Genomic DNA, 9,037 nt, shown 5'->3' with positions numbered 1-9,037 from the left:
CCATTCTGAGGGTTGTCTTTTGGTCTTGTTTATGGTTTCCTTTGCTGTGCAAAAGCTTTTAAGTTTCATTATGTCCCATTTGTTTATTTTTGTTTTTATTTCCATTTCTCCAGGAGGTGGGTCAAAAAGGATCTTGCTGTGATTAATATCATAGAGTGTTCTGCCTATGTTTTCCTCTAAGAGTTTTATAGTGTCTGGCCTTAATTTAGGTCTTTAAGCCATTTTGAGTTTATTTTTGTGTATGGTGTTAGGGAGTGTTCTAATTTCACACTTTTACATGTAGTTGTCCAGTTTTCCCATTGAAGAGGCTGTCTTTTCTCCACTGTATATTCTTGCTTCCTTTATCAAAGATAAGGTGACCCTATGTGTATGGGTTTATCTCTGGGCTTTCTATCCTGTTCCATTGATCTATCTTTCTGTTTTTGTGCCAGTACCATACTGTCTTGATTACTGTAGCTTTGTAGTATACTCTGAAGTCAGGGAGCCTGATTCCTCCAGCTCCATTTTTTGTTCTCAAGATTGCTTTGGCTATTTGGGGTCTTTTGTGTTTCCATACAAATTGTGAAATTTTTTGTTCTAGTTCTGTGAAAAATGCCAGTGGTAGTTTGATAGGGGTTGCATTGCCCACTCTCACCACTATTATTCAACATAGTTTTGGAAGTTTTAGCCACAGCAATCAGAGAAGAAAAAGAAATAAAAGAATCCAAATCGGAAAAGAAGAAGTAAAGCTGTAACTGTTTGCAGATGACATGATACTCTACATAGAGAATCCTAAAGATGCTATCAGAAAACTACTAGAGCTAATCAATGAATCTGGTAAAGTAGCAGGATACAAAATTAATGCACAGAAATCTCTGGCATTCCTATGCACTAATGATGAAAAATCTGAAAGTGAAATTAAGAAAACACTCCCATTTACCATTGCAACAAAAAGAATAAAATATCTTGGAATAAACCTACCTAAGGAGACAAAAGACCTGTATGCAGAAAATTATGACACTGATGAAAGAAATTAAAGATGATACAAACAGATGGAGAGATATACCATGTTCTTGGATTGGAAGAATCAACATTGTGAAAATGACTCTATAAAGTTCTTTTAAAGAGACCACTGAATCTACCATCTCTCCTATCAGAGGAGAAAACTGATGCTCTGAAAGGTGAACAAGCCACAGCATATTGGAGGCCATCCAAGCCCAAGTCTCCTGACACCTGGTCCAGGGTCTTCCCCACTCCCATACATGCCCCACAAGCCACTTTTTCACTAAGCAGGCAGGCTTAGAGAGAAGAAATTCCGCCTGTGGACCACAGCTCCGGCCAGTGCCTATGGAGTTCTATCGTGATCATGATCTCCCCTTCGTGTCTGCCAGTGAATGACAGCTTCAATCCTTGTTTGTGGATTTAAGCCTGCCCGTGATCTTCTCTGACTGCCTCCCATGCGGTTTTCAGACTTGCTTAAACAGCCTCCATAATCACTCTCTCTTTATCCTCTGGAGAGGGAAATGTTAGTGCTCCAGGTGGAAAGCATGCATGATGTAAGATGCAGTCTAGAGATTCTGGAACACTCTGTACATCCCCCTCAGTGCCATCCTACTCCCTTCTTTGGCTTTGTCTACCAACAATACATCCCCCATCTTCATCCAGTCTATCTGTAGCATGTATGCACAGTACCCCTGGATCCCCTCAAACAGCCCCCACCTCCTTCAAGTTCAGTTTGGGTCATCCCACTGAGGTTAGTTCAAGCCACAGGCCCTCTAATGCCATCCCACAGCCTAATGAGGCCCAGGCACAGCACATACCCTTTCCATCCAGCCCTCTGGAGAGTGGTTTTCTCAATGAAGAAATGAATGACTCCTAAGTCTAATAAGAGGGAAGCTTTAATGAGTGCAAATTCGGAAAATGCTAGATCCAGTTACCTTATTCCAGACCATTACTGCATATCGATAAGCAGTGAAGAAACCCCAAGTGTCTGTTGCCATATTGCTTCCTTTGGATACAAAGAAATGGATGAAAGTGTATTTAGAAGGAAAAGAAATCTCTGTGGTCTCATATGGTAATCAGCTGCTTAGTCATTAGCATACTGTCTCTGAGCACTCTCTTCTGTCTTGTTATTCTGACTGAAGTCTAGAATGGGGATGCCCAAGGAAGTGTGGAGGGCAGCCCCTCAGAAGGGTCCTAAAGGGCTTGGAGGTGACACCTACTCAGTCTTCTCCCCTCACTGCCCCCTTCCCTCTCCAGCAAGACCCCACTGGCAAGAAGTTTGAATTTTTCTTGGCAAGTAGAAATCTGGAATATCTTGGGCTCATCTTTGCCTGCTCCCAACTCCTCACCTTCCATCAGTCATTCAAACTGGTCATCTCTCAAATCTACCCCTCTCCCAGACCCACAGCCCCCTGCATGACCAGCCACCAGGATCTTCCCCAGAATGACTGTAACAGCCACCCAGTTGATCTCCTGCCTCCAGTCTATTCCATTCTAATCAGTCTGTACCTTTACTTCTTTTCAGCCAATCCAGATGCTCAAGTATCAATATGGAAGGATAAACTAAATGAAAATGGACCCTTCTTTTTTCTACCGTGCTGCCAAAGTAACATTTCCTAGAGCAAGTCTAAATAGATGAAAAACCTTCCATGGCTCCCCAAGCTCCCATGATAAAAGCATTCATTCATTTACTCATTCATTAATTCAGCAAGTGTTTGTTGGTCCTACCAAGTGCCAGGCACTGTTCTAGATTCTGGAGTTACATTAATGAATGAGTCAGGCAGAGCCCCTGCCCTCAAGGAATTTATAGTCTAGCTCTGTCAAGCCAACAATTAGAGTGCAGTCTCTGATGGGGAAGAACAGGGTGTGGTGGGAGCACCTAACTTGCACCCAGGGTGTCCTTAGCATGGCACTGAGGGTTCTTTCCAAGTTTACCCAACATGCTTTTCTAGCCTCATCTTTTTCCTCCCCTTAAGCCAGTCACTAGTCCTTCTTAGACTAAACCACAGCACCTGTGTTCATGCGGTCCCCTATTCCTGAAATACCCTTCCCCCTTTTACTAATTAATTATTTTAGTCCATCAGTCAGCCAATGTATACTTATTGAAAATGTACTATGTGCCAGGCACTGTGCAAACACCAAAGATGCAATGCTGAGCAAAACCAGACACGATCCCTGCCTGGTTGGAGTTTGCCGGTTAGTGGGAGGAGACCCACATGAATCAAAGGACCACAGAAAGTGCACAGTTACAGCTCTGAAGAAGTGCTATGAGAGGTACAAGGTGCTAATGAGAGCATGTAACAGACGTATGACTGAGTCTGAAGACTCAGCAAAGACTTCTCCAAGGAAGGGGCGATTGGGCTGGGATCTGGGGGTGGCGAGAGGGCTCCAAGCAAAGGCAACAGGCAAATTCCCTGTGGCAGGAGAGAGTGAGGTGCCCTCAAGGGACTGAAAGAAGCCAGAGTGGGTGAGTGAAGAGAAGAGATGAGCAGAGGCTGGAGCGGTGGGTAGGCCAGATTAGGCAGAGCCTTTAGAGCCAAGGTAAAGATCGGTCCTTATCCCCAGAGCAATGGCAATCATTTTTAAAAAGCAGCCCAGGGACATGATCAGCTTGCCACCATCCTTTAAGACCCAAGTCAGATGTCCCTCTACCTTCCCAACACCCCAGACAGTCCCCACCCTGGATCGCCCCTCTAGCAGCCCATGCACCACGCGCACATGTGACATGTGAGGGTTGCTCAGTGGCAAGTCCTCAACATCAGGGACCCTGTCCTCCTCATCTTTGTCCTCACAGCTGCACACGTGTCTAGCACATGGTAAGTACTCAGTAAAGACTTGTTGCGGCAATCAACCAATCAACATGTGTAGTTGCCAATTTTCTTTCCTCCCCTCCACCGTCCTGCCCAGCCAGGAAGGTTCTACCCGACTGCCTTAGTTCAGACTCCTATGATCCCTCGCCTCCTAAGCAATCTCCCCGCCTCCCTTCTTTCCCCCTCACAATCCATCCTCCAAGTGGCTACCAGGTTTCCTTCCTAAACAAAGGTCAGACCAGCCCACTCTGCTCCTTGCATAAGCCTTCACTGATTCCCCATTGCCTGCAGGATCAAATTCAAATTCTTTAGGCTAACTATTCAATGCACTTCATGATCTAATCTCAAACTAATCTTTCGGGCCTCATGTTTCATTGCATCCTTCCTTCCCTGGACCCTATATTCCAACTACAATCAAAATCCTAGAATACTGCTTAAGCAGACCTCCACTCCCACCCCCATGTCTCTGCTTAGGCTGTGCTTCCCTCATGTTTTCATAATTGGAAAACTGCTGGTGCTTTAAGATATAGCTCAACTGCTAACCTATCACAAAGCTTCTCCTCTCATCCCCCAAATCTAAAATGAATGGCTTCTTTTTTTGTATAAATAGAGCTATTCCTAGCACCAGGCCCAGTAAACAACACATCACAGTCCCATTCTGTCCCTGCTCTGCACTCTCCCTCATCAGCCACTAAGGCAGCCCTGAAGAGTGGGAAGGACAGGAAAGCAGCTCTCTCTCCCCATGTGGGATCCTGCATTCCTAGGAGGAAACAGAAACAAAGCCACCCTTGTTCAAATCTTCAGACCAAAAAAAAATGACCCAACCCATATTCTAGGAAATGATTTCGAAGTCTACAAAGAACCATCCATTGTTTCTGAACGATTTCTCAAGCTCAGAAATAAAATACCAAGTTTGTAATTTACACACTATAAATAAAAGTGACACCCCCAAATTGCTCATTTTGTTTAGCAAAGACTTCTTTTTCACTTTGTTTAAAAGCCATTTACTTTGGGAGCTGTTCAAATTTATATCTGAAGACCGAAACTAAACCTAAATGCTCAGCTGAATATGGACTGTGAGGAGAATTCCCCACATGGTGAGTCAGTGCTGTCACTATTGGACACAAAGGGCATTTTTCATCTGCTTTAATTAAGACACAAAGGAGTAGCAAAAAATATCAATTATGTGGTTGATTAAAAGTACTTTCCTAAACATCTGCTCCAGGTCAGCAATAACTAACACTTTAAATCAATGTTTAATGACTGACATGACTGTAAAATCTCGTGCAGAGAAAATAAGTCACTCTCTCCATGTGCAACTTTCTTTGATACCCACTTTGGCACCCACTGGTCTTTTCTTCTCCAAGACTGGCTTTCATCAATTATCCAAAGCCCATCAATGGCTGACTGCATGCAATGGGGGTGGGGCGCTGAGCAAAGTTCTCTGCTCTCTTGGAATTCACAGTCCAACGCAGACACGCACATGCAGAACAGAGTCAACAAAATGGCCCCAGTAATATGTCATATTGTACATCTGCAAAATCAGATTTTTCTTTGTTTTTACATCATCGTGTGTGGAGACAGCTCCTTTGAAGTTTATTTTGTTTACATGACCACCCTGGGAGGTAAGTTAAGAAGGGACTTCTATCTCCATTTTTTTTGTTGTTATATTTTTAAGTAATTTTTATTGGAGTATAGTTGATTTACAACGTTGTGTTAGTTTCCACTATACAGCAAAGTGAATCAGCTATCTGTATACACATATCCCCCCCTTCTTTGGTTTTCCTTCCCGTTTAGGTCACCGCAGAGCATCGAGTAGAGTTCCCTGCACTATACAGTATGTTCTCATTAATTATCTATTTTATACATAGTGTCAATAATGTATATATGTCAATCCCAATCTCCCAATTCATCTCCCCCTACTTTCCCCCTTGGTATCCATATCTTTGTTCTCTATGTCTGTGTCTCTATTTCTGCTTTGCTAATAAGATCATCTATACCATTTTTATAGATTCCTCATATATGCGTTAATATACGATATTTGTTTTTCTTTTTCTGACTTACTTCACTCTGTATGACAGTCTCTAGGTTCATCCACGTCTCTACAAATGACCCAATTTCGTTCCTTTTTATGGCTGAGTAATATTCCATTGTATATATGTGACACATCTTCTTTAGACATTCATCTGTCGATGGACACTTAGGTTGCTTCCATGTCCTGGCTATTGTAAATAGTGCTGCAGTGAACATTGTGGTACATGACTCTTTTTGAATTATGATTTTCTCAGGGTATATGCCCAGTAGTGGGATTGCTGGGTCATAGGGTAATTCTATTTTTAGTTTTTTAAGGAACCTCCATACTGTTCTCCATAGTATCTGCATCAATTTACATTCCCACCAACAGTGCAAGAGGGTTCCCTTTTCTCCACACCCTCTCCAGCATTTATTGTTTGTAGATTTTTTTGATTATGGCCATTCTGACCATTTCAAGGTCACGCTGGTGGGCCAAGTGACGGGGGCAACAGGTAAGCCAGAATCTTATGACTTTAGATCCAGAGCTCTCTCCCCCATCTCCAGGGCTGCCTCCCACAGACCTGGAAAGACCACAGAGAGACTGACAACATCAGTGCCCTTGGAGTAAGAGGCAGGTCTAGGGCTGGTGTTTAGGTGGGGGAGACAGGAAGAGGCTTGAAGAACTTGGCCAGCTTGGACAGGCAGGGTGGAAGCAGCTGACAAATCCAGTTGAAGGGGATTTTCAGAAACTTTTTAAATTATGGAAGAGAACGGACTTGCTTTGTGGCAAGATGAGGAAAGAGGCAGATGAAAATGCAGGGCCTTGACTTTGACTGTGGTTCCCGCATACTTTTAAAAGATACATCCAGGGTAGGAAATTCTAAACGCCAGTTCATCTTCCCTCTCTTTTCCTGCGAAGCTCTTAGGGCTTAGGAGCGAAGTTCTTAGGGCTTGGAGCTGCATCAGGGATGCCTGGGATCAACAACGAGCTCTGCCAGTCTCATCTCTGATCTCTGCCAGTTCATGAGCCAGAGTTATGAAGCAGCTGTCCCACTAACTTGGCTAATTAAATTAGAGCCCACTGAATGCTTTATTGACCTCAAGCTCACTCCAGTGAGCAGGCCCACTTGGAAGGTGACGATGTTTATGGCTGTTGGTTAACAGATTAAATAGAATGCTCACAGACAATAAAGAGTGATGGGAAAAGTCACCTCACTGTAAACAAAGCACCTAAAATGCAGCAGCTATAGTGTGACCTGTAGGTGATTTACCTGATGTTATGGGTTGAATTGTACAACCCCCCCCCCCCCGCCGCAAATAAAAATACTTCAAATGTTGAAATCCTAACCCCAGTGCCTCAGACCATGACCTTATTTGGAGACAGTGTCTTTATACAGGTAACCAAGTTAAAATAAGGTCATTAGGATGGGCCCTGATCCAATATGACTGGTGTCTGTAAAAGTGGGGGAATCTTGGACAGAGGGAAGACCATATGAGAGACATGGAGAGAAGATAGCCAAGGAGAGAGACCTGGAACAGATCTTTCTCTCAAAGCCCTCAGAAGGCAGCAATGCTGCCAACACCTTGATTTTAGATTTCTTGCCTCCAGAACTATGAGATGATACATTTCTGTTATTTAAGCCACCAAATTTCTGGTGCTTTGTTATAGCAGCCCTCACCAACTAATATATCTGGGGACATATGAGAGGCAGAAAGACCTCTGGGTGAGAAGGAAGTTGCATGAGAACAATGAAAAGAGCATCAGCTCTGGAATCAAACAAACTCGTGTTGGAACCCTGACTTTGTATTACCCACTGTGTGTCCTTGGGCATGACACTTAACCTCTCTGTGCCTTGATTCCTCATCTGTAAAATCAGGACAGTAGTATCTTTCTCAAAGGAGTGTTCTTAAGATTAAATGTGAAAACGTAGTCTTTGGCCTCTACAGATCTAGGTCGCACATGGCCCCTCAGCAACTAGGTGCAGCCACCAGCATAAATTCTGACCAGCTAACAACAAAGATGATAATGGACGTGAGTCACTTGTATAAAATAACTACAAAGTGGACAAGAGCCTGATATCACCACACCCTCTATGGGATTCTGTGAACATTATGATGAATGCTTCCCTTCTCTGTTTTTTCTGCCCCACTATATTTATCACACACTTGCTCTTTCTCCCTCTCTCTCTGACTGGAGACTTCAGATTTATGCTCAGAAGTCCCTCTCCTTCTCTTCTCCTGCCAGACTTGGGCCAGAGGAGAGAGTTCATTCAGCAGCCCCCAGGGCCTGCCTCTCACCACTTCACTCTTGAGCTCACTCCTGCAGACAGCCAATAGATTTTGAGAAGAAGAATGCATTTTGATTTGCCTTTTCGGTTGCCTGGTTTTAGAAAAAATAAAAAGCTTTTACTTAAACCCTTCCACCTCCACCCCAAAATAATAATCATCATAACAAAATCAAATGGAAAACAACTTCCAGTAACAATAAGGTCATATATTAGTAAAGCCCTATTTGTCCAGATTTCTTGGGAGATTGGCTGTTTTGGTTAACCACCCATTCTATTTAAAAGTTATCCTGGAGAGGGCAGACAGCAGAAACAAGAAGAACTACAATCCTGCAGCCTGTGGAATAAAAACCACATTCACAGAAAGATAGACAAGATGAAAAGGCAGAGGGCTATGTACCAGATGAAGGGACAAGATAAACCCTCAAAAAACAACTAAATGAAGTGGAGATAGGCAACCTTCCAGAAAAAGAATTCAGAATAATGATAGTGAAGATGATCCAGGACCTCGGAAAAAGAATGGAGGCAAAGATCGAGAAGATGCAAGAAATGTTTAACAAAGACCTAGAAGAATTAAAGAACAAACAAACAGAGATAAACAATACAATAACTGAAATGAAAATTACACTAGAAGGAATCAATAGCAGAATAACTGAGGCAAAAGAACGGATAAGTGACCTGGAAGACAGAATGGTGGAATTCACTGCTGCTGAACAGAATAAAGAAAAAAGAATGAAAAGAAATGTAGACAGCCTAAGAGACCTCTGGGACAACATTAAACACAACAACATTCGCATTATAGGGGTCCCAGAAGGAGAAGAGAGAGAGAAAGGACCAGAGAAAATATTTGAAGAGATTATAGTCAAAAACTTCCCTAACATGGGAAAGGAAATAGCCACCCAAGTACAGGAAGCACAGAGAGTCCCATACAGGATAAACCCAAGGAGA

The sequence above is a fragment of the Tursiops truncatus genome, chromosome 8 (genome assembly GCF_011762595.2).
Source record: "Tursiops truncatus isolate mTurTru1 chromosome 8, mTurTru1.mat.Y, whole genome shotgun sequence".
NCBI lineage: Eukaryota > Metazoa > Chordata > Mammalia > Artiodactyla > Delphinidae > Tursiops > Tursiops truncatus.
Note: the sequence above shows the minus strand (reverse complement) of the source record.